The sequence below is a fragment of the Protopterus annectens genome, chromosome 4.part1, assembly GCF_019279795.1.
Source record: "Protopterus annectens isolate FY-2018-M chromosome 4.part1, PAN1.0, whole genome shotgun sequence".
In the NCBI taxonomy this organism is placed as follows: Eukaryota; Metazoa; Chordata; order Ceratodontiformes; family Protopteridae; genus Protopterus; species Protopterus annectens.
In genome coordinates this window covers 178,568,408-178,594,737 of record NC_056734.1, presented here as the reverse complement: position 1 = coordinate 178,594,737, position 26,330 = coordinate 178,568,408, and the positions used below count along the sequence as shown (strand labels likewise).

The window sequence follows — 26,330 nt, the reverse complement described above, 5'->3', positions numbered from 1 at the left end:
TTGGATACTACCTCTTCAGTGCACAACGTATTGGAAGGATGTTGCCAAAATTGAGAAGGGGCAGGAGCTGGATAGGCCACTCCTTGCTCGTACGCTCTACAGTCTCACTCTAATTTTTTCATTTTGTTCATTTTCAATTTATTTAAATACTGGTCAATGCTGCTAAAACAGCGACTGTATTCATATTTATATCTATTGAATTCCTCGTCTATTTTAATAGTAGAGTCAAGTTCAGTAATGTCAGTCACTAGTTGGTCAATCCAGATGGTGTAGTGCTTAATCATCAAGTGTAGAAGGTCAGCCCCTTGTTGATCGAATAACATAATTAACTCTTTATGGAAGTCAGAATTCGCTACCAGGCCAGTTGGGTACTGATAGTGCCTTAGGCCTTTAGGTATAATTTTACGTTCAAGGCATTCCTTAAAATAAGAAATTTCTAACTGTAATTTCTTAATTTTAATTAATAGTTTGTCAAACAATTGCAGCTTAAATGAAATATTAGTATTGCTGTTGTTTACCTCCTCTCCATCGACCGTGTTCTGCATTCGTTCACCTTGTCGAGAATTGACTTCCCTCCTTAATGAAAAAGTTTCAGAAATCCAGTTGCCTAAGACAGGTAAGCCATGGAAGCTGTTAATAGCTAGTTGCTCGACAGGCCCTCTTGGGATCTGCATCCTAGTGGAACTCGGCTCTGAATTCGAAGTTGTTAATTCATTCGTGATAGTCGTGGTTAATACCGCGCTGCTGTTAGGTATAAAAGCTTCTCTGTTGTTTGCGGTAAGCTCACCGCTAAAAGAAGGTTCAGGACGTGAGTGCACGTTGCTACATACAAGAGTAGGAACCCTGGTCTCACTATGAGCAATACCGACCATTTGCACTGTTCTCACTTCACTAGTTGCTGTAAAAGTCCTTATTGGAGTAAGCGCTAGCCCGGTAACACTCGCTGTAGACGTTGGTGTTGTGGAATGAATGAACGTTGTTGTCCCGTTGACAGGAGGTGCATTTACTTCGACCATAGTTGGAGCAGTTACATCAATATCAGGCATGGTTAAAGGAATAGTTGTAGGGTTAACTTCTCTAACCGTCAACTTATTAGTTAGCGGTAAAATCAAGTTGCGCATGTCTTGTTGGTGTGAGTCTAATTTCTCCAGTCTGTCCATCCGAATCGAACAGATTGTCCTGGTCAGCCATAATATTGCTGTAAAAACAGCACTATTACAGCTCTTAAGTAATACAGGAGTTAAGTTAGGCAAAAAGTCACTGCCACTATCGGATCCAGACGCCATAAACCACCAGTAAAATATGGAACACAAAAAAAAAAAACAGGAAATGCACACAAAAAGGATCCAAGTAGGAGCAGAACCAACGCCAAATGAACCAAAACGTGCTGAAACACAGGACAAATTTATTGCAGTAAAGCGTCTGTGTGGTACACAGACTTCTTCAGACAAAAATACATAGTTAATCACAGCTTATATACATCCCTAAATTACCTAATTGGTCAAGGACAATTAGGTTAAACTGAATTAGTGAAGTAATGAAGTCAATGTTACCTTACCTGCTGAATTCAAAGGGGTATAAGGTAATGTGTATTTAAAACTAGCCTTAGTAAAAATGGCTACACTGAGAAATAAAATACAAGAATATAACAATGTGAAAATATAAGTATATGTATCAAAGAAGTATACAATTAAAACTGCTACTTAAAGTAGACAACCATAACTACAGACACAATCTCACAAGCAAGCATTGCATAAGACAGTATGCTCAGTTACCCCCACAAACTATTTCCTTAAAGTATTAATCTTATATTTAACCTTTTAACGAATGTCGATATGTATACATGTTTATGTATAACAGTTCATATAAAAATGCATCAATTCAAGTGGAAAATATATAATAAATGTACTTAAAGACATATATATACATTTAAATTGAAATTTACATTAAGAAAAGTGCAAGTATAGCTATGCTTATGTAAATCATACAGTCATATTCATACCCTCTCTAGTATTTACCTATATAAAGGTCTTTGAAACAACTTATCTTAATAAATTCCTCAATTTAAGCAGTTTAATTTAATTTAATTTAATCTGCCATCTCAGACTGAATGCCTATGCTTTCCCTGGTCTTTATGAGGGTTGTTCCATCAGTTCTCTGCTTAAATTGAGGAATTTATTAAGATAAGTTGTTTCAAAGACCTTTATATAGGTAAATACTAGAGAGGGTATGAATATGACTGTATGATTTACATAAGCATAGCTATACTTGCACTTTTCTTAATGTAAATTTCAATTTAAATGTATATATGTCTTTAAGTACATTTATTATATATTTTCCACTTGAATTGATGCATTTTATATGAACTGTTATACATAAACATGTATACATATCGACATCTAAAAGGTTAAATATAAGATTAATACTTTAAGGAAATAGTTTGTGGGGTTAACTGATCATACTGTCTTATGCAATGCTTGCTTGTGAGATTGTGTCTGTATTTATGGTTGTCTACTTTAAGTAGCAGTTTTTAATTGTATACTTCTTTGATACATATACTTATATTTTCACATTGTTATATTCTTGTATTTTATTTCTCAGTGTAGCCATTTTTACTAAGGCTATTTTAAACACATTACCTTATACCGCTTTGAATTCAGCAGGTGTACCATTGACTTCATTACTTCACTAATTCAGTTTAACCTAATTGTCCTTGACCAATTAGGTAATTTAGGGATGTATATAAGCTGTGATTAACTATGTATTTTTGTCTGAAGAAGTCTGTGTACCACACAGACGGCGCTTACTGCAATAAATTTGTCCTGTGTTTCAGCACGTTTTGGTTCATTTGGCGTTGGTTCTGCTCCTACTTGGATCCTTTTTGTGTGCATTTCCTGTTTTTTTTTTTTGTGTTCCGTATTTTACTGGTGGTTTATGGCGTCTGGATCCGATAGTGGCAGTGACTTTTCGCCTAACTTAACTCCTGTATTACTTAAGAGCTGTAATAGTGCTGTTTTTACAGCACCAGCGACGAATATTATGGCTGACTAGGACAATCTGTTCGATTCCCTTTTCAAAAGGATGGACTCGCTATGTGCGAGACTGGAGAAATTAGACTCACAGCAACAAGACATGCGCAACTTGATTTTACCGCTAACTAATAAGTTGACGGTTAGAGAAGTTAACCCTACAACTATTCCTTTAACCATGCCTGATGTTGATGTAACTGCTCCAACTATGGTCGAAGTAAATGCACCTCCTGTCAACGGGACAACAACGTTCATTCATTCCACAACACCAATGTCTACAGCGAGTGTTACCGGGCTAGCGGTTACTCCAATAAGGACTTTTACAGCAACTAGTGAAGCGAGAACAGTGCAAATGGTCGGTATTGCTCATAGTGAGACCAGGGTTCCTACTCTTGTATGTAGCAACGTGCACTCATGTCCTGAACCTTCTTTTAGTGGTGAGCTTACCGCAAACAACAGAGAAGCTTTTATACCTAACAGCAGCGCGGTATTAACCACGACTATCACGAATGAATTACCAACTTCGAATTCAGAGCCGAGTTCCACTAGGATGCAGATCCCAAGAGGGCCTGTCGAGCAACTAGCTATTAACAGCTTTCATGGCTTACCTGTCTTAGGCAACTGGATTTCTGAAACTTTTTCATTAAGGAGGGAAGTCAATTCTCGACAAGGTGAACGAATGCAGAACACGGTCGATGGAGAGGAGGTAAACAACAGCAATACTAATATTTCATTTAAGCTGCAATTGTTTGACAAACTATTAATTAAAATTAAGAAATTACAGTTAGAAATTTCTTATTTTAAGGAATGCCTTGAACGTAAAATTATACCTAAAGGCCTAAGGCACTATCAGTACCCAAATGGCCTGGTAGCGAATTCTGACTTCCATAAAGAGTTAATTATGTTATTCGATCAACAAGGGGCTGACCTTCTACACTTGATGATTAAGCACTACACCATCTAGATTGACCAACTAGTGACTGACATTACTGAACTTGACTCTTCTATTAAAATAGACGAGGAATTCAATAGATATAAATATGAATACAGTCGCTGTTTTAGCAGCATTGACCAGTATTTAAATAAATTGAAAATGAACAAAATGAAAAAATTAGAGCGAGACTGTAGAGCGTACGAGCAAGGAGTGGCCTATCCAGCTCCTGCCCCTTCTCAATTTTGGCAACATCCTTCCAATACATTGTGCACTGAAGAGGTAGTATCCAACTTGCGCCCAGTCAATGGCCCTAACCTCCAAGCGGCTATTAACAATTCTGCCAGTACTTTTGTTAGAGACTTGGATACTTTTGAAACCAACCCACAATTAGAACCGACCTTAAGGAGGAGTGAGAGGTTGCAGAACCGTAAGGCACAGTCCAATGGTGGGGGGACTCTTATTCAGACTACTCAGCCACCGGTTTTTCACCAGCAACCGGTTTTTCACGATGTTTCCAGGCAGGGAGCTATTCCCAAGGCACGCAACAACTATTACAACCAGAACAAAAGGAACTATCAGAGACCGAGACAACAGAGACTGTAACTGTTACTCCTGTCAGCATTACCTCCCATAACATTCAAGAAACGAATTCAGTTTCTGGCAATGCTGACTATTACTCCCTTGAGGTTGATCAACCATTTAACACAGGACTGGACAATAATAATAGCATATGTGAACCACAGGAGGTGGAATTCGCACACATGAGAAAACCTGTTATGTCTACTAATTGCTTAGGTGATTTTAACATATACAACTTCTCGTCTGTACCTATTCCTAATGAACTAGCTGATCTTTTAGCTAAAGGGCATACTTATGTACCGCAGCACACATCAGATTTTGTTGACAATATTCTTGCTATTAAAATGTATAGCCGTAAACTTAATTTTAATTTACTTTTTGGGAATGACACCAGTAATGCTTCCAGTAACCCATACAGGATACCTAGTACCTTTAACCCCCCCTTCTCCCTATAGTACAGTGTTTTGAAAATATGTGTGAACTTGATCTTAGACAGAATTACAAATTGATGCCCAAACTTGAAAATACTAATGTCCTTAAAAAGGAACAGGAACTATTAGAATTTGTTAAGCTGCATAGTTTACGTATCTGTAAACCAGATAAGGGAGGGGGAGCTGTTGTCTTTGATAAGGTTGACTATTTTGACCGTATGCTTAACTTGTTAGACAATGACTCTTACACCCTGAGTTCAAGATCTGAAATCAACAAAGCTTAGTCTACCATTAAAAACAGTTTGAATGAAATGTTTTTTGAGGGCCGACTCCAACAAGAACAGTATAATTACCTATCCACTTTACATCCTAAGTTCCCTTGTCTTTTCGGGATCCCCAAGATACATAAGGATTTATATAATCCACCCATGCGTCCACTAGTTGATGGAGATGCTTGTGCCAAATTAGTAGATTCTATTCTACAAAAATATTTGGCACAAGAAGAACAAATTTGTAAAGACTCGTGGACCTTTTTGGCTAAGATAGATGAAATTACTTTCGACCCTAATCTGAACTTCCTCACCATTGATGTCAAAGACCTTTATACCTGCATACCCCTTGATTTGGCCTGTGATTGGGTAGGCATCACTCTTAAGAAGAAATCAGCACCAGCAGTAGAAATATCCTTAGTGCTAGAACTTCTTGAGATAATTTTGTATAACAACTATTTTCTACTTGGAGATAATTTTTACTTACAAACAACAGGAGTGGCCATGGGTTCGCTCTGTGGGGCCAGTTTGGCCAATATGGTCATGTCTTACTGGGAACGTGAATACGTGTTTACCAACAGTCAAGTAATGTGCAATATAGTGTACTATATACGTTACCTGGACGACATTTTCATTTTGTTTAAGGGCAATGAACCTGAATGTAATTCGCTGTTAGAATTCTTTAATTCTTCCACTGATTTCTTGTCCTTTACTTCTACATTTAGTCAGAGTGCCATAGCCTATTTAGACATTTGGTTAGTGAAAAACCTTGAACTTGGTAAATATATAGCCAGGATTTTTAGGAAACCTACCTATTCCAATTCTTTACTTCATTACAGCAGCTGTCACCCTAACTACCAGAAGAGATCTGTCGTTAAGGGACAGTTAGTTAGGGCTGCGCGTATCGTGAGTTTGGAGGTTGACTTCCACAATGAGTGTAAATTACTGGTTGGCATGTTCCAACATAGAGGGTACCCGCCCTCCTTGCTTGACAACTTAGTGAGAGAAGTCACTAGTAAAAGATTAAAAGGTATTTACTTACCTTTACTTAGTGCGGACACTGTTAGAGAAAGTAGTTCCCCTACTTTGACCTCCACCGAGGTTATACCTAGTCAGACTCCAACTAGTAACATCTCTAGTAGTAATACCAAGTTAATTCTGACCTACAGTATTGACAGTTATGCTATATTTGGAATTATTAAAAAGAATTGGAACATCTTTAGGAATAACTTTGAAGTTTTAAATAAAGTAGGGAGTAAACCAGGGATTACTTTCCGAAGAGGCAAGAACTTGAAATCTTTGTTGGAACATAATGATAACACCTTCACTCGAATACCTGGCATGTATAAATGTCAGAACTGCAACCAGTGTAAGCATGTTTTAGAATCCAATAGGTTTAAGGTCAACAACTTCCACTTCAACCTGCGTTGTAGATCCACATGTAACACCCGCATGGTTGTTTACATTGCACAGTGCCAAAAATGCGAAGGGTTCTATGTGGGTAAAACTGGAAAGGGTTTATGAGCACCGATATGCTATAAGTAAGGACAAGCAAGAAAACGCGTTGGCCAAACACATTTCCTTATGTAAAGATCATTTCTTTAAATTTATGGCCATCGATCAGTTAGTTGAGAACAAAAGAGGGGCCCCATCACAGTTACTCTTAGAAGCACTTGAACTGAGATGGCAGATTAGACTGAATGCCTATGCTTTCCCTGGTCTTAATGAGGGTTGTTCCATCAGTTCTCTGCTTAAATTGAGGAATTTATTAAGATAAGTTGTTTCAAAGACCTTTATATAGGTAAATACTAGAGAGGGTATGAATATGACTGTATGATTTACAAAAGCATAGCTATACTTGCACTTTTCTTAATGTAAATTTCAATTTAAATGTATATATATGTCTTTAAGTACATTTATTATATATTTTCCACTTGAATTGATGCATTTTTATATGAACTGTTATACATAAACATGTATACATATCGACATTCGTTAAAAGGTTAAATATAAGATTAATACTTTAAGGAAATAGTTTGTGGGGTTAACTGATCATACTGTCTTATGCAATGCTTGCTTGTGAGATTGTGTCTGTATTTATGGTTGTCTACTTTAAGTAGCAGTTTTTAATTGTATACTTCTTTGATACATATACTTATATTTTCACATTGTTATATTCTTGTATTTTATTTCTCAGTGTAGCCATTTTTACTAAGGCTATTTTTAAATACACATTACCTTATACCGTTTTGAATTCAGCAGGTAATGCGTAGGTAACATTGACTTCATTACTTCACTAATTCAGTTTAACCTAATTGTCCTTGACCAATTAGGTAATTTAGGGATGTATATAAGCTGTGATTAACTATGTATTTTTGTCTGAAGAAGTCTGTGTACCACACAGACGAAAAGCGCTTTACTGCAATAAATTTGTCCTGTGTTTCAGCACGTTTTGGTTCATTTGGCGTTGGTTCTGCTCCTACTTGGATCCTTTTTGTGTGCATTTCCTGTTTTTTTTTGTGTTCCGTATTTTACTGGTGGTTTATAGGTTCATAGGTTCATTGAATGTTACTAGGCTATTGACCTGAGGGTCTTTACAAGCCTACCCATTAAATCTGAATATATAATACTAGGTGAGAGATATCATTTCTGCCCAAGGTTTTTCTAGCAATGGCTACCCATGTCCTGGAGAGAAGCTGGGGGAATCCCGAGCAGAAATTTATGTTTTCCCATCCAGTCATCTAGGTTGTGCTTAAACAGGGTCATGGATGTACTCTGCTTGATATGGAGTGAAAGTCTATTCCGGAGGAGTGACAGCTTCTGAGAGATGTATCTGTCTCTCCAGCAGGTCCTGTTTATGCCACAAGCTAGGCTGAGGTCCCTGGAACAAGTGACTCTAGTCCCATTTGACTTATGGATGTGCAGCATTTCTATTAGATTTACATCAGAGATAGCCCTGTAAATTAGACACGAGTCAGCTTTAATTAGTCTATATGCTAATAAGTACAGTGACAGCGACTTCAGTCTGTCTATATAAGACACGTGCTGGAGACCCTGAATTTTCTTAGTTTGAAATCTCTGAGGTCTCTCAAGTTGCTACAGGTGTATGGTACTGTACATACCAAAAGAAACATTATATTCAATAATAGGCCTGATGAGGGATGGGTACAGGGGAGTTATAACCTCTTTTACTCTTGATGCAAAGCCTTTGCTAATCAGGCAAGCAACATAGAATGCCTTCCTCACCACCGTAGACACATAGTAGTCAAAGTTATTGTCACAGTCAACTTGTGCTCCCATGTCTCTCACTACAGAATTGGTATTTAGGGTATTATTGTTTATTTTATAATCAACAGGGACATTGTTTTTACCAAAGGAAATGATGCTTCAGTTTTTTTAGAATTTAGTTTAAGACCATGGCTTTGGCACCAATCATTCGTTTGTGTAAGCCCCTTTTGAAGTACTCTGATATTGCTATGGGATTCAATGTAATCACCTAATTTGCAGTCATCTGCAGACTAGGTTATCCACAGCTCTTGTATCTTGGGCTGGACTTCTGAGTAGTATATGCCAAACAAGAGGGGGCCCAGCACTGACCCTCATGGGACCCACTGGTGACAGGTCTGCTGGTAGAGGTAAAGTCTCCTACTTTGATTAAGTGTTGTCGATCTAGTTTACAACCCACCTGACTACATATGGGTTTATATTGAACTGTGTTAGTTTGTCAATGATGCCAGAATGTGGGATAGTGTCAAAGGCATTGGACAAGTTAAGATAGGCTGTGTGCATCGCTTTGACCTCTTCTATGGCTCTGGTCCAGGGGCGACTCATGCTTTTGAACTGCAGGACTGCAGCCCCTCCAGCTATAAATAAAATGAAATTATAAAAGAAATAAAACAAAAGAGATCCCAAAACTGCAAGAAATAAAACAAAAGTAATCTACACTACCCACACATGCTATTCTCAAAACTCTGCCCATGCATACGTGTTAATCCCAAGCCCGTCACACATAAGAATCAGTCTGGACTCTAGTGAACCAGTCCGGATTAGGTAAACACCATTCAAACAGCAGAGATCCCAGAAGTCTATGCAGTTACAACTGCATAGACTTGAAGTGGATCGGACTGCAACGTCTGCAGGCTGGGACCTATTGACTTGCTCTCTTGGGAACACAACATCTGGCTGGGTAGCTTGCTTTCATGGTCAAGCAGCAAGCATTAATGAAGGGGCTTGAGCTGGAAGGAAAATGGAGTATTTAGTTCCTTCCTTTAATGAGAACAGAGGTATTTCTTTCTTTTTATATGAGAGAACGGAGTTTGGTTGGTTTCTTTCTTTTTATATGAGAACTTGAACGGAGGTGTGTGTGTGTGTGTGTGTGTGTGTGTGTGTGTGTGTGTGTGTGTGTGTGTGTGTGTGTGTGTGTGTGTGTGCGTGTGTGTGTGTGTGTGTGAGATGCCCCAGTTACATATAGCTGGTGGCTAGAGAGAACTCAGGAGCTAGACTCAAACCCTGAGCCTTGGCAAGTAGGTAGCTACAGCTTAGCTTCCCTACCCACCACCACTTGTGAAAAGTTTCCCTCATATTTTTTTCTATTCCTAATAATGTCTGTGGTTTTCAGTATTTTGAATTCACTAAATAATGACAGGTATTTCAGTTTCAGACTTCATATTCTTCAGAAGGTACATGGTAACACAAAACATTTTATTCTAGAAATCTTCTGTTTATATGATCAATATTTGAAAACTGTCCCTATTTTTTGGGGCTGTATTCCCCAATTAGTGGCTTTGCCAGATTTTTTTCTGCTAAGAGGTTGACAGCTATGGTGAGAAGTGAATTCACTGAATATGTTTGGGGTCTGTATTCCCCCATTATTGGCTTTGTCATAGGTTTATAGGGTCATAGGTAGGTACTAGGCTATCTGTCTGAGGGCATTTATAAGCCTAGCCAGAGTGTGTCAGCTTTCACCGCCCCATTGATTAATTAACTGAGCCTCTGTCAAGCAGAGCCAATGAAGTGATCCCAGGGGTGTATTTTCTGTTACCCATCAACTCGTCAAGGTTTCTCTTGAAGAGTGTTAGTGAGGGGCTCTGCCTAATGTAGTTAGGAATTTTGTTCCAAAGCATAGGGAGTCTCTGTGACAGGAATCTATCCCTCCAGCATGTTCTATTTATTGTTGTGGTGAGGTTTAGCTCAAAAAATAAAAATAAATGAATAATACAGTGAATAAAATACTTCATAATAAGAGATTGTAATTTTGCTTAAAAATAGTGTAAGCACTAATAAATGTAATATATTAAGATAAAAATATAAATAAGAATATAAATATATATTTATAAATTATATATATATTTTTTTTTTTTTTTAATTTTTAACCTTACATTATGACAACCATGAAATTATTGATTATAAAGTGTTTTGTTCACAATTCAAACAATGTGCCAAGTTATAATAAGTTTAATTGTATATATACATATATGTCTTTAAAAACATTATTAATTTATGAACTAATTAATTGGTAGGCATTGTGTAATTAGTAACACATCTATATATTTGAAGTAGGCTGTATAATTTATTAGTACTCTGAAGATGCCCAGAAGTGATTCAGGGTGAAAGCGCTAAGTACTTTTATGTCCTAGAATTTCGTATTTTCATTCGTTTTTACTATTGGATTATTTTTGGTGTGTGGTTATTAAATCTATTCAAGTGACCTCAGAAGAGCCTTTTTCATATGTTTTACTGGTTTACTTAGTTCGTGGTTACTTGAAGAAGTCGAGGTCTCCGAAGGGGCTGCTTGAAGAAATTTTATTTCGCACATTCACCTTTGGACTATACCAATTACTGTTTTTAATTCATCTATTGTTGTATCCAGTATGGAATTACTTATGAAGCAGCATCTAGAAATTACACAACGCCTGATTAATCTAATTCAAGAATATGGCAACAAACCATCCCAGGGTCCCAATGTTACAATAACCAAGTCCCAGGAACAGCAGTTGACACTGCATTCTACAGTCCTACCCATCCATCAGCTAGTTATGGTTCAGCAGATTCTATAGGAGGCAGACACAAGAAGAACAACAACGGAAATTCAGGAAATGTCGTTCCACCTCCGAATCTAGCATTGAACACTGGAGACGGTAACAAGGGGAATGTTAATGTGAACAAGTTTTCAGACATTAAGGAATTACTAAAAGCACCGAGTTTTGTGGAATACTCAAAACGAACATCAAGGACATGGGGTCTTTGAACCAACAGATTAAAGAATTTGAAAAGACTATAAAACAATTCAAAATGTTACAGATGGACAACACATTTTTAGAGAGATCGCTGGAACTGGAACAGGTACCTAAAGGATTATGCATTTTTAAAATGCCTTTTGGGTTCCAAAATGACTCTGAATTAATTGATGAACTATTACTTTTATATGACAGAACTGGCTTAGATCTTACGCATCTTATTATTAGGAATAATAACAGAAAATTAAGTAAATTAGACGTGATATTCACTGAATTAGATAGAAGTATACGTAATGATTTACTGTTTGAGATGAACAAACACAGAATGGATAATATTTTAAAAGATTTGGATAATTTTGTTTTGAAAGGGCTGGAATACAAAAATAAAAAGCTTTTAAGGGATAGCAATGATTATGCAAACAAGAAGGCATACAATCACTTTAGAGAATTTAAAAATTTTAAGTCGTACTATGAGGGAGGTGAAAGTGAAAGTGTTGCTGTATTTAACCCAGAAGGAGAAGGTCATTCATCTACACACGATAGGCCTAAACACACAAACAATGTACGTAGGTTGCAGTATAGTAAGAGTGACAAAGGGTGACACAATGAAAATGACACAGTTTTTTTAGACGAACCAGTTTTGAGGAGATCAGAAAGGTTACGCGACAGACATCAGGGTCAACCACACCAACAGATGCAATACAGGAATGCCCCGACCTACAGGAAAAACACATATTATTGAGAGAAAATGAAACAAATTTGTTAATTTCCTTACCTGACAATACAACAGTAAGTGAAAATTATGAAACTGATTTTAATAAAGAATTTTTAGAAAGAAGGTTTGGCGACAATTTTGATGCTGACAGCGATAAAAACATAGTAGAGAGTGGTGATTTTGAGATTATTTTAGATGAAGTTAATCCTTCTGACATAATTATTACAGATGGATGTTTTAGTCTGTACAATTATACAGGCATTATACTTGGTCATGAATATATTACATTATTCAAAAAAGGTTTTACATTTATTCCTAATTATAGACATGATATAGGAAGATTATTGATTAATTTAAAATTGTATACAAGGCTGTTAAATCTAAAAATGTTTTTTGCAAATCACAATAAGGGGGTTGAACCTGATATAGGTAGGTTGACTTTAAAAAGATCCAGTACATTTATACCACCCCAGAATCCCATTATATGTTTATTTGAGATGTTATGTGAATCACAAATACGTAGAACAGTAAAAATATCTACAGATCGAGAAGACAATCTCACCAGTACAGAGAGATTTTGTTTAAAAGAATTAACTACTAAGGATAAATACAGAGTTATGAAGCCCGATAAAGGTGGAGGGGTGGTAATTATGACTAAAATAGATTATATTAATAGAATGACTAATATGCTAGATGACGATGAAACATATGAAAAAGTATCAAAATTTGAGATAAACAGGGCATATACAAAGATAGATTGGTTACTCTATGACTATCAGATAGAAGGAATCATTGATAAATCTGAATATGAATATCTCATGGTGGAACATCCTATAACTCCGTCAATTTTTGGTATTCCAAAAACACATAAAAGTGTCTCAAACCCTCCTTTTAGGCCAATTGTTTCTGCCAAGGGCTCTAAATTAGAAGCTATAGCAAGATATAAAGATTATTATTGTAAGGATATTCTTAATCAATTCCCTCATATTATTAAAGACTCTTGGCATTGCCTGGATAAATTAAGGATTTATAATAATGAGAATAATACGGACGATACTGTTACGATTACCATCGATGTGATAAATCTATTCTCTGTCATACCCCATAAGTTGGGTTTGGATATGTTTGAAACAATTTTAAATCGTTACAGTGGATTGCACACAGTGAAAAGCAAGTTGTTGTTGGAAATGATGGAAATGGTTTTATTCAACAATTTTATTTACATGGAAGGTGAATATTTCAGACAATGCACAGGGGTAGCAATGGGGGCCAGATGTGCCCCCATTTATGCTAATTTGGTATTAGCACAATGGGAAACTGAAAGTATTTTTTCTTCCAGGTTCTGGACAAAAATATCATTTTATGTTAGATACCTGGACGATATCCTAGTCCTTTGGAGGGGTAGTAGGGGTGAATTAAATGAATTTATAAGCTACATAGGTACTACATCGACCTTCCTTAATTTCACAACTAAAATACATGAAGAGAAATGTGAATATCTAGATATATGTATGTATTTTAAAAATCATCAAGTTGAATCTAATATTTTCCGTAAACCTACATATTCGAATTCCTTCCTTCATTATGACAGCTGTCATCCACATTTTCAAAAAAAGAACCTTGTAAAAGGTCAGATGGTTAGGCTGTCACATATTATTAGTGAAGACAGGAATTTTATTTGTGAAATGGAGACTATTAGTAATATGTTTTTAGACAGAAGCTATCCATTAAGCCTAATAACTCAAATAAAGAAGGAAGTTACGATGAAAAGGAATACTTTTTACAAACCTATTTTGAAATTCGGATTAAATACTATGCCCAAGGTTACTAATAGTACTGATATTACTAAAAGAGATGCTTTTATTTTACCATTCAATGAGCATTCTGACACCATTATTCAAGTATTAAATGATACTTGGTTAAGTGTTTTTTTCCAACAAGATAGAATACAATGAAAAACTTGGCTATTTCCCAAAGGTTACATATAGTAGGGGTACCAATCTTAAAGAAAGTTTGGAAAATAATAACAAAGGCCGTGCATATACTATGTCAAAAATGAGTAGATGTGGTTTTTGTAAAGTATGTAAATTTATAAATGATGGACCCTACACTATGGTGCAAGGTTATGGTAAATCCATTAAATGTCCAGGACACTGTAACTGCAATACCAAGATGGTGGTGTATTTAGCCACATGCGTCTCCTGTCCAGCATATTATGTTGGAAAAACTACTAGGAAATTGAGGGAACCCATCTTGGAACACAACAGGGATATCAAGAACAAAAAGACGGTGAATGCTCTATTTGTACATAGTACCAAATGTGAGAATTTTAAGCAATTTATATTTTTTGTTATTGATAGAATCCCCATTTGTTGGGAAAAAGGAGGGGACTATGATAACATGTTAGAAGCCAAGGAATGTTTATGGCAGCTAAGACTTAATGCAAGTTGTATACCTGGCATTAATGGACACATTTCTATTTCCAGTATTTTAAAACAAAGCTCATATTGTATTTAATCATTGTATTATTATCCTTTTCCTGAATTTCTTAACTCAGTTGGTTGCAATATAAAAACATCTATAATTGTATTCACATGATATTTTATAAATATATATTTATATTCTTATTTATATTTTTATCTTAATATATTACATTTATTAGTGCTTACACTATTTTTAAGCATGATTACAATCTCGTATTATGAAGTATTTTGTTCACTGTATTATTCATTTATTTTTAAATTTTTAACCTTACATTATGACAACCATGAAATTATTGATTATAAAGTGTTTTGCTCACAATTCAAACAATGTGCCAAGTTATAATAAGTTTAATTGTATATATACATATATGTCTTTAAAAACATTATTAATTTATGAACTAATTAATTGGTAGGCGTTGTGTAATTAGTAACACATCTATATATTTGAAGTAGGCTGTATAATTTATTAGTACTCTGAAGATGCCCAGAAGTGATTCAGGGTGAAAGCGCTAAGTACTTTTATGTCCTATAATTTCGCATTTTCATTCATTTTTACTATTGGATTATTTTTGGTGTGTGGTTAATAAATCTATTCAAGTGACCTCAGAAGAGCCTTTTTCATATGTTTTACTGGTTTACTTTGGCAATATGATTGTCAAAGGAGAGATTACTATCTACCTGGTTCCCCAGATCTCTTATTACCTCTTCTGTATTAAGGGGACTGCTGCCTATGTGGTAATTCGTGGGTGTTTTGTTTTTCCCAAACAGATGACTATGCACTTTTTTGGCATTTAGCTTGAGGCCATGACTTTGACACCAGGTGTCTGTCTCAGTAAGGCCTTTTTGAAGGATGTCCGTGTCAGCCAATGAGTCAGTTATGGCTTCCAGTTTGCAGTCATCGGTGAACTTGGTTAGCCATAGTCCTCCTGTGTTTGCCTGTACTTCTGAGAAGTATATGCCAAACAGTAGGGGTCCCAGGACCGATGCTTGTGGGACACCACCTGTTTACTGGTTTAGAGTCGTACCTAGAGCCTGCTATTCATACCATGTGAGTTCTGTCTGTAAGCCAGTTGGCAACCCATCTTGTGATATAGGGGTTTATGTTCAGGCTGGTGAGTTTTTCTATAATACTCGAGTGAGGAATGGTGTCAAACGTCTTGGCGAGATCAAGGTAGGCTGTGTGAACCACCTTTCCCTCATCTATGGCCTTGGTGACTGTCTTGAAGAAGTCAATCAGGTTTAGTAGTCATGATCTGCCCTTAACAAAGCCAAACTGGGTTGGGTCAATTGTTTAGAGCATCCCAATGTCTTTGTTAATGAGTTCCATGATGATGTGCTCCATAGCCTTGCAGACCAGGGTAGTCAGGCTTATTGGGCAATAGTTACTTGGGTCAATTGTGGCCCCTCCTTTGTGGAGTGGAATAACCATTGCTGTGCACCATTCTATGGGCATGTAGCCTGTAGAGAGGCTGAGGTTGAACAGTGTGTTTAGGTGGGGGTTAGTTTGTTCTGTAGTTCGTGCAAGACACAGCCAGGGACACCATCCAGTCCTACTGATGTTGTGTTTTTGGCTTTTGAAAGGGCTGTTTTCACCTGTGCTTCTTTGATTTCTGGGACACTACACTTTTCCGGTATTGTTGTGGGCCCTTTTGAAGGTGAGAGGGAGGTGAAGTTTGCACTGAATCTATCTGCCAGGATGTTTGCAATATCAGTAGGTTCAGTATATTTTGTGCTATTTTGCACTAGCTCAGAGCATATCTGCGAGTTATCACTTAAATTCTTGACATAGCTAAAGAAGGCTTTGTGGTTATCTTTTGAATCCTTGGCTATTTTTCTTTCGAAGTTAGCCTTGTATGATTTTATGAGGGACCTTAGTTTCTTACTGATACTGATCAGGGATGTCTTTCCTTCTTGGGATTTGCTTTTTTCTGAACTAGTTTCCTCGTTTTGTTGTATAACCTGTTTATGGCAGGGTCCACCAGATTGGTTTCCTTCTCTTAGGGGAGTGAGCCTTGGTTTTGCTAGGGATGGCACGATCCATGCATCCTTGTAGGTGCTCATAGAGTGCAATTGTAAAGGATTCTGCATCTTGGGCAGTGTCATCCTTTAGCGTGGTCTTGGTGTTTGGTGCTAAGAGGTTGAGACCTGTGGTGAGAAATGAATTCACTAAATTATAGCAATTTAAGTTTCAGTCTGTCTTTCAAGAAACAGCTGATTTGGTATACTGGTATGTTCTGACTGTAGTGCACATAGTCCTGGGTTCAAGGCTTGGCAGTGGAATGCATGGTGGTAATGCAGCATTTTATTCTAGCAACTTTTCAAGATTATACAAGCAATGCTTAAAATGTGTCCCTAGTTTTTGGGCTCCCCTCACCAATAAATTTTGGCTTTTTCCAGATTTCTTGTGCTTCAAAGTTGACAGATACAGTTGAGAGCTGAGTGGATTTTACAAGGAAGTGAGAGCTTAAAGAGAAGTTTAGGGCTACTTATGCTGAATCGGCTTGCATTGTTAATAGCTCAACAGGTAGTGTACTTGCTTTTGATGCAGAAGGCTATGGGTTATAATCCCACAGTATATAGATGCATTGCTGATACTGTATTGTGTTGTACTTTTAAAGGGGGTAGATGCTGCAGTCCTGAGAATGTCCTCTTTGGCAGAGATACCTAGTACCAATGAATATGTTATCAGTTTGTCATCCATTCCCTATTGCAATATTACTAGCTTATCATTTTTTATTGTAACATAGGCAATTTATTCCTCAAGGGTAACAGGCACTTTATTTGTAGATGAAACAATGAAATATAAAGTTGTCTGCTAGCAGCAACCTCTTCATTTAGTTACAGATCTCTTTAATGTGGAATTATTTAGATGACTTTTACTTCTGCAGAGATTGTGCATATTTACTGATACTGGTGGATTTGTAGATGTTTGAGTAGACTTTTATGATGGAAATGTTCTGAATTGGGCAGTTTTGTGATTATTGGTGCATGTATTTTATTTCATTGTTTACGGGAAAAATGTTCAAAACAATAAATTTAAAATGCCCTCTAACAACTGCACTGTATTATACAATGAATATAATTTAATACAATCAGGTAGGTGTATCAAAGAACACATGTATGTTTCATGTGCAAGGGGCCTATGATTTGAAAACAGCCCAACGTTAAGCTTTATCTGCCACTGGCCAGATGTATTTTGTTTGAATGTGGGTTTCAATGTTGTTTCAATGAATGTGAGTTTCAAGGGGAGAGAAGTTTTAATGTTAAGTCTATTTTCATTGTGAGACTGCATTGCTTTGTTTAGCAGATGTCTATTAGAGTTTTCTGCTGTAAAATGTAAAATAAAACTTTTAAATGAAATCCAAATCATCATCGAAGTAAAGCAGTATGCACATTACAATGTTTATGGTAAACGGGGTGAAATAGCCAAGTAATGGGACATTGGAATAGCTGCAGGGGGGAGGCCCCATTTGACCATGATTTTATGAGGCAGTAGAGTAGAAAACTCAGACAGCCCCAGCTGAACTATACCTCTCAACTGTCCAGATTTTTGCAGAATGAATAGATTTTTGCTTCTTATTTTTGGTTTGTTCCTCATAAAAGTTGTAGTTTTCTGGCAAATCATTTAGGAATTAAGTCACTAAATAATGACAGACACTGAGTTTCAGACTTCATACCCTTCAGAAAAATGCATGCTAAAGCAAGACCTGTTATTCCGACAACAGTCAAAGTTTATACAAGAGCAATTGTTAGTACTGTTTGTATGTTCCCCCAATATATTTGGCCTTGTCCAGATTTCCTGCATTAAGAGGTTGAGAGGTACAGGCAAATAAATCACTTTATCAAATTAGGTATATCCAAACATCTCAACTGTCCCTGATTTTGGCTCAAAATGTTGCTCTCCCCCTAATAATCTCTCTGTAAAATGGCAAATTTGGAAGAAAACGTGGATGGTTTACAATTAATAAATAATTGTAATGATCAGAGTTATAGTTTACTTTTAATTTCAGAAATGCATGTAGATTCTTTTATTTTGCAAGCTGCTCAAATTAACAGTACTAACATTAAAAAGTGTCCTTTCTTTGACAGGTTCCCAGCTGTATTCTGTGGCTATTTTATATTTTTGGATCACATTTTTTGGTCAGTTTTTCATAAAATTGTGGTTTTCTGGCAAATTAGTGGCAAATTATTACAGATTGACGTTAGAAAATAATGACAGACATTTGAGTTTCAGATTTCATACCCTTCAAAAAATTCATACTATTGCAAGACCTACTATTGTATTATCTTTCTAAGTTTATAAGAACAATATTTAAAAATTGTCCTTATTTTGGGCCTTTGTCCCACTTCTGTTTATGCCTTTGTCCATATTTCTTGCTCTGAGGCTGAAAGGTATGACAAATGTGTCAGGGTCATCACCGTCAGCCAGAGACATTTCAAATTGTGACATACCTGTTGCACCCCACTCCCCCATGTAGTGACTCTGGATGTGTCCAAGCAAGGGAAGGAGCTGTGATGCAGTGTAAGTGTGGAGAGTATCCCCTCTTCCAAGGGAGACACAAGTACTACAGTGGCTTTTCATCTGTCCTTGATTTTGCAGAATGTTCTGGTTTTCTGTCATATTTTTATAATGTTGATTTATGCTTCTTATTCAGAAAATGGATGCTGGTGCAGTGCCTGTTGCTCTGTGTTTAGGTAGCAATGGTTTAATAACCATCAGGTAAGCTTGTCTGAGACTGTAAGATGCAAGTAAGCTTTAAAAAGTGTACTGTTAAAGAATTACCAACATTGAAAGCCTTTTTGTTGTTGCCATGCAGGAAATATTTACATAACTAGATAGTGTATAAGCTTTAGGTATTGAAATGCATATGACAATATTTGTAATAAACACAGGAGTACGGTATATTCAGAAGCTCATTGCATTTATTGGAGATTTGTAGTCATCTTTGCAGGCTTTACCCGTAAACTAAACAGAATGCCAATCTATCGTGTCCATAACCTGTGCAGCAATCCTTTAAGCAATTTATCTTAAGCTTGTTTCTTGTTTGCTGTTAATTTTTAATTTGATCATGTTTTCCCCATGAAACAAGCAGTTGTTGTCAGACAGCAGGTCTTTTTTGGATAAGACACATTTTTACAACTGGGGGTATCACATAGATTGCTATTTTCAGCATGTTACTTGGTACTTTTATAAAGCTGAATATAAATTATAATTAGAACTAGAGTGCAAGGAGAAGTGGTTTGAGTTGAGTGCTGCTTGTTTTTTTTTATACTTGATTTTGACTGGCATTTAAAAAATAATTTATTTTTTCATGCCACCAAAACCTTTTTGTTTCCATCTAGATATGAGGTAAGCTGTCATGCAGCCAATGCATTGAAATATTTTTTTTCTTTTACAATTAATTTTGTCTTGATTGGACTCTCATAATGATGGTTTGGCACCCAGGGCATCGTATTTAATTAACGTCCCAGTTTTTGTGTTTTTTAGCATAACTCTGCCCCTTTCTGTTTGGCCACACCCCTTCTGTTTGGCCCCACCCATTTAGCTGTCTCCTGCAGCCCCCTTTGATTTGAAGACACCAGCCGCCACTGCTTTGGTCATGTTCCTGAAGAATTCTACCAGGTTTAGCAGGCATGACCTACCCTTGACAAAACTGAACTGGGACAGATCCAGGGTTTGGAAGTCACCTATATCCTTATTTATGAGGTCCATGATGTTTCATTCCATTGCCTTACAGATGAGACTGGTTAAACTTATGGGTCTATAGTTACCCAGGTCTGTTGGTGAGCCCCTTGTGGAGGGGTATAACAGTCATTTTTTCATTCAGTGGGGATAAAGCCAGTACTCAGGCTGTAGTTGAATAAAGTGTCTAATAGAGTAACTAGATCTTGTTTTAGAACATTAAGAACACAGGCCAGAATACCATTTGGTCCCATGGAGGTTGTGTGTTTAGCCTTGGAGAGACACTGATGACTTTATATGGTGCTATCGCTACTTCAAGAATGACTGATTTATGGTTAGATTTAACTAGTGTGGGCCCCTACACTCCTAAGGTGCTGCATTGGTCACTCATATTGGTGAGGACCAGGTCTAGAATATTGGACCCCCTTGTGGGGTAGTGTACTATTTGTTCCAGGACATTTGAGTTAACATAATCCAGGAATTTTTGTGTAAGTGAGTTTGCGTTCATATAAGTTTCCCAATTAATGGAAGGATAGTTGAAGTCTCCCATGACTAGGATGTTAGGTTGTACCTCAATTGTCCCAAGTATGTTTAAATATGCTGTGTGGGCATCTTGGCTCATGGAAGGGGACCTGTAACTGACGATGAAGGGGAGTCTTACCAATGGTAATTTGGACTTAGAGTAGCTCCACAGAGTTTTCTTGTCTAACCAGTCTAGTGCTATAATTATCTTTAATGAAGATAGATACTCCACCTCCTATGGTTCTCAGAACTTCCATTTGCAGTCTGAAAGTGTGGAAGGCATTGTAGCCTACCAGGGTCGGAGTATTTTCTGTGGTTTTGAGACAGGTTAATGTGACTGCATAGATGTCAACATCTTCCAGGGAAAGGAGTGCTTCCAGAGAATGCAGTTTATCATTTAAACTCCTAGCATTTAGCAGCATTACTCTTAGTTCTGTGTTTGATATTTTCACAGCAGGGAATTTTGTTGTTATGACCTTGCCTAAAAAAGGCATTATGGGGGAGGCAAGTGCCTCAGCAAGCAACCAAAAGCCTTGGGATGCCAGATGAAGACCATCTCTGGCAAAGCAGCATGATCTATCCACCATGTCATCCCAGGCTGACAGGAACTGGATCCCCTTAGAATGACACCAGAAACTAAGCCAATTATTGAAGTCAGTCATTTTCTGTTTATATTGTGGTATCATCTTAGGCTAGGGTAAAATGCTGCTGAAAGCTAGGGACATACCCACCTAGGGCTCATATTCAGAGAGCTCAATCATGTCTCTCTTCATATTGTCCAGAGCGGTATGTCTCAAGTCATTCACACCAACACGAACTATGACAGAGTCATAACGGTATCTGTTGCTGAGAGACTTGAGTGCATGTGTGATTTGGTGAATCCTTGTACCAGACAGACAACAGACCATAATCTTCTCTTTGCTCATCCTGGTGAGTGGGGCCTCTGTATGTCTCACTATAAAGTCAGCAATAACTAAAACATTTGGAATAGTCATACACTGCCTTAGGGGTTTATTTGGTGAGACACAGGTGCTAGTGTTTTTGTGCATATTGGGTGCTTTGGTTGTTATGTTAGGTGTCACATGTTTGTGTTTTGGAGGTCTCTGGTGTTTAGATTTAGGTGTTTAGGTTTCTAGCGACTACCTCTGCATATGAAGTTTTATGCGTTGGGTGCATGTTATGAATAGGAGTCATGGTGTGTGAACTGACAATCTGTTTAGTATTGCTGTTCTAGGAGTGAGAGAGCAGTGATTCCAGATTCTTAGTGTAGGTGCATCTCTCACAAATTGTACTTGAGTGATTTAGGAGTAATGTGTTGCCAGTGTACATGAGGCAGTTGGTATACTGCCTCAAAAACACATGTCCACCAGGTTGGTTGGAGAAACAGAGGGAAACTGACAGTCCATAATGCAAGGGATGAACCTGGTTTCTCAACAGATAAGGAGAAAAATATGGGGGTATCAGGCAGGGAGCTGTTTTAGAGTGAGAAACCTATGGGGTGTACAGTAGGAGAGCTATAAAAAGAGGGGATCTGTAGGGTCTGATGTTGATAGATAATAGGTAAAATCTCTGCTGAGTGGTTCACAGAACAGCTGAGAGCTATTCAAGAACTACTCTGCTAGATAGCAGTCGTTTCTAAGGGAAAAATAATTCTACTGGCCCCTTTGCATCTATAATTGCCAATATTTACCCCTTCTGCACAGTGGAGGTCTATACGCAAGCAAGAGCTAAGCAGCTAATGCAAAAAAAAAAAAAAAAAAAAAAAAAATGGAAAGCCCTCTACCAATAAAATAACTCAGACTGAGCCCTGATCCAGTAACCTTCAATTAGATAGTCCTACTGTACTCTCCTGACCCAAGGATACAGTGGGGGTTCTCCAGAAATAGATGTCCTGATTTTTAGAGTTCAATCTAGAAACATAACTGAATTTAGCTGGTCTGAATCCCATCTATATTATAACCAACGTAAGTGCAAAAGAACAATGAAAAAAGCAGGATTTTTTTCAAATTAAATATGCAACAGTCTAAAAAGTAGCACAGTTTTTGTTGAATTATTAATATCAACAGAATAAAACAGGAGACATAGGTCTTTTCTTAAATTAAGTAAAAACAACAGTAGTTATGAAATACAAAGTGCAACAAATACAGTAGTAAAATGCAGTGCAAAGCAGCAGCAAACAGTGCCCCCCGGATTCACGAATCCTCCGTGTAAGACTTAATAAGTCTTATTCGGAGGCTACAGTTGAAAGGTATGACATCAGCGTGCCATGAATATGCATGAGGGCATGCTGACCCAACCGTAATTTGTACACGGACCGTGTAAGAAAGCAGAGGGCGTGTCAGACTGCCGAGCAGTCTAAATGTCCACACCCCTGCAAGTGATTGAAAAGTAAAAGCAAATACACAAGAATGAGTCCGCTCAAATGTGCTTGCACCCAACACCAAACTCCCTGACATTGTAAACCCCCATCACAGTTATAAAAAGTAAAAAGTTAATTTTATTTCTTTAAATACCCAAAATAGCTGCCCGTATTTGCGCGTGTGTGTGCGGGTGTGCCCGTTGCTTAGCTAGAGTTAGCAATTCTGACATGGAAAAGCATAAGAAAGAATATGTATGCAAATCACACCAAATACCAACAGAGTAATGGTAGGGCTTTTGCACAAATAAGAGGCATTCATTGTTCGCGTCCCACCACTCCTTTTCGTATTTATTTTTAAATCAGTATATGAAATAATACCAGACAAACATATGTGCAAATAGTAGTAAAACGCAGTGAAATGGCCAATGTATCAGTGAACAAAATAAATATCTTAAATGATCCTGATATATAATTGCCCGCAGCTAAGCAGCGCTTCACCCAGTGCAATAGAGTTGCCCATAGTTTAATAATGGTTAACCCAGCACAATAGAGGTGCCCATAGTGAAATAGCACTTTAACCACTGCAATCTGTTTGTGCGGACTTGCGCACAGCGCCAACCAGGACACCAAGGAGCAACATAGAGCAAAGTTGCTTAAATGCAGCCACACCCCCTAGCCTGTCTGGACAGTATGAAAATAAAATGAATGACAAGGTTCGAACCCAGGTCTCTGGGCATCACAAGCAAAGTACAGAACCACTAAGCCATGATATCTTAGGGGAATCAGCCACTGTTAACAAACATATACTTATTAATGGTAGTTTAACCATTACTAAGCAGGTCTCCAGTCATCTGAGAATGAAAAAAAACGGCCAATCACAAAAAAGTGCGGGAAATGCGATATATTTAAGCCCCATAGGAGGGAATACATGCCATAACTGATTGTAGCTCACATCTGCAGTTAGAATGGCTGGTGTTGGAGAGGGAACATGCTTCCGAGCACAACGTTGGGGCATCGAGGAGTCGAAATACATGGTTTGGCTCCTTGTCCACCGTCATGAGTCAAGACTCCTGCAGGGCCAGTTCCAAGGGACGGAGGACAAGGCAGAGGCTTGGAACCGGTTAGCTCATGACCTCTCCAGTACCACAGGTGTTCCTCGGACTGGTGAGCAGGTCTGTCACCACCATGCAGACCTGAAGAGATGGAAGCAGGACCGCCTGAACCAATGGATACAGGAGGCTCGTGGGAAGCAGAATGCCCCACAACTGTGTATGTAGCCATGGAATTCAGTATGTAAGAATTGATAATTGAGTATGTATAATGGATAGGCATGTCTCAATATCCCTTCATTTACTTTACAGCTGCAGGTGACCGTGCTGTGAACCAGCAAGCCTATGCTGATAGGCTGCTAAGGCTGCACCACCAGGCAGGTTAGTGAACATTCTGCATGTATTGTTATATAAAATATGGAAGAGAGCATGAAAGAAAGTGTTGTAGTCCAGTAATACAGCCATAAAATTGCCTGTATAAGTCCCCTGCATGTACTGTCAGATAAAAACGTCAGAGAGGCAGAAAAAGTGTGTAGTAACCCATTAAGAAATGTAACATATGTCTGGAATACTACCTCTGCAGGCACTGTCATATAAAATAAGTGAGTGAGCCTGAAAAAAGAGTGTTCTAACCTATTAATAAAGGTATAATATGTCTTGAACATGTCTGCCATATGCACCGTTAAAACAAATAAAGGAGTGAGCTTGTGGAAAAGTGTGTAATGCCATTAATAAAGGTCTAAAACCCGGAGTGTGTCTGTGTCACAGAGTTTGAAATATTGTTGTACCCTTGCATTATACAAATAGTACTGTTTGGAAAAAGTGCTGGCAACCCAGAGTTGTGCAGTCCCATATAAAGTGGGTGATGGAACTGCTAGTAGCTGTGAAGCATATATACAGTCCGCAGCAGTCAGCTACTGGCTGGCATGCATAAGTAAACCTGGCACACATGTAGCATGTTAGTTTATCCCCAGAAATGTGAGTGTGTGTCAAGAAATGCAGGGTTCTGTACAAATTGAAGTGAAAATGTCATGTGAAAACATCCCAGATATGTAGATAAAGAAATAGAAATGCAATCAAGAAATATGTAGCAGTAACATCTGCATCCTGGACAGTTAGTATGTCAGATATAGGTCAGGCATATATTGAACTAGCCAAACCCATTACACAACCTAATGTATGGTGGCAAGTGTAATAATACATGTAGGGGATAGACACCTGCAGTCACTAGGAATGTAGTGTAGACTAAAAGGTAATTATAAGATGTTAACCGAGGTTTTTTTCTACACCCTACTGTATGTGCATAAACCATGCAATTCCACACCTCAATGGGTATGTGTAATCTTAAAATTTGTTGGGATATATGTCCTATTGTTCTATAAAAATTTGCATTCACGTTGATGCATGTGCCCTGTTTAAACACCACAATCATGGTGGCCTGTTGCCACCAAACATCCCTGCATACTGTTGGAATATCCACTGTGGTTCAATATATGCATGTGTTATGCTTGCTGTTCAACTGTTGGAACCTTGGTGTGTTGGGTTAATGGGAATATTACTGCATGCTGTTACAACTAATCTGGAATGCTGTTGTTTATGTTGGTGCACCTGGCACCAGCAGGTCCAGTGCCCAGCCTGGGCTCCCCTCCTCTGTTGGTCCTGTGCCACCTTTGGGTGGAAGCACTGCAGGGGATGGGACTCATCCCCCCCGTGCAAGCATGGGCGGAGAAGGGCCACCTATCACCCTTCGAAGGGTCCGGGTTGTGGTGTGTAAGGAGATCCAGTGTTCAGTTGCTGATCCCCTATGCCAGCTCGATGCGAGAGTGGTGCGTCTCACGGGTGTGCCTGCCCATCCTACGCAGCCCCCAGCACAGCCACCTTCGGGGCTGTGAAGGTGCAGTGGTGACCGCCCATTGGTGGGGATCTCAGTTCCACTGTTACCATTTGTGGGCTCATGGGCTTGCGATTTCCAAACATCCAACCTCGTCAATTGTGTTTACCCACCCCATGTGTCATACACCACCACTGTATGCGTCTTGTC

The 26,330-nt window shown here is 38.0% G+C and overlaps 1 protein-coding gene across 1 annotated transcript in view; it reads right to left on the bottom strand.

The window, feature by feature from the left end:
• LOC122800805 (arrestin domain-containing protein 3-like) overlaps positions 1 to 26,330 on the bottom strand; it is a 537,540-nt gene that overhangs the window by 424,794 nt on the left and 86,416 nt on the right. The gene's annotated exons all lie outside the window — the stretch shown is intronic.